The sequence below is a fragment of the Seriola lalandi genome, unplaced genomic scaffold (assembly GCF_002814215.2).
Source record: "Seriola lalandi dorsalis isolate HSWRI2012SDOR001 ecotype SW California unplaced genomic scaffold, Sedor1 jcf7180002053730, whole genome shotgun sequence".
NCBI lineage: Eukaryota > Metazoa > Chordata > Actinopteri > Carangiformes > Carangidae > Seriola > Seriola lalandi.
Window position 1 is genome coordinate 1,681 of NW_019524283.1, and position 606 is coordinate 2,286.

The 606-nt window shown below is 45.4% G+C and overlaps 1 non-coding gene across 1 annotated transcript; it reads right to left on the minus strand.

The window, feature by feature from the left end:
• Nucleotides 1-201: 201 nt before the first annotated feature.
• trnaf-gaa (transfer RNA phenylalanine (anticodon GAA)) lies at nt 202-274 on the minus strand. Its single transcript has one exon. It is a non-coding gene; the product is annotated as a tRNA-Phe (tRNA).
• Between the last annotated feature and the right edge of the window lie 332 nt (nt 275-606).

A 606-nucleotide genomic window follows, 5' to 3' on the forward strand; every position in this document is an offset into this window, starting at 1 on the left:
CTGCTGATTCTGCATCTATGACTGCAGTATCTGAATGGGATCCAACAGGTGGCCGTCCCCTTATGACTGCTGCGCACCATCAAAAAGATAGGGAGATAAAAAGAGACAACCTGTCTGCCTCATCTGTAGCGTCCTCTACTCCATATCACAGAAGCCCACTAATCATGAAATTAGTGCTTCATTGAAAACAGGTCCAGCAGCTGCCGAAACCCGGGATCGAACCAGGGACCTTTAGATCTTCAGTCTAACGCTCTCCCAACTGAGCTATTTCGGCAAACATGTGCCAAATATGGAGGCTACAAGCTCCAAAACACAATAATGTTTCTAAGCATTCAACCCATTCTAGGCATCAAAAAGTAGTCCTTTTCCATTGGAGTACGAGAAAGACGTTTCTAAGCATCCAACCCATTCTAGGCATCAAAAAGTAGTCCTCTTCTACTGGAGTGCAAGGAAGAGACAGAGCCTGTGAAATGCCCTCCCAGACATCCCTAATAGGGGTTGGGGAAGATCTTATGAGTTCCAGGCCAACTATTTTTGATGCACAAAGGCCTGTAGTAATAAGTGCATTTGAGAGAAATGCCCCAATGACTGCTGATTCTGCATCTA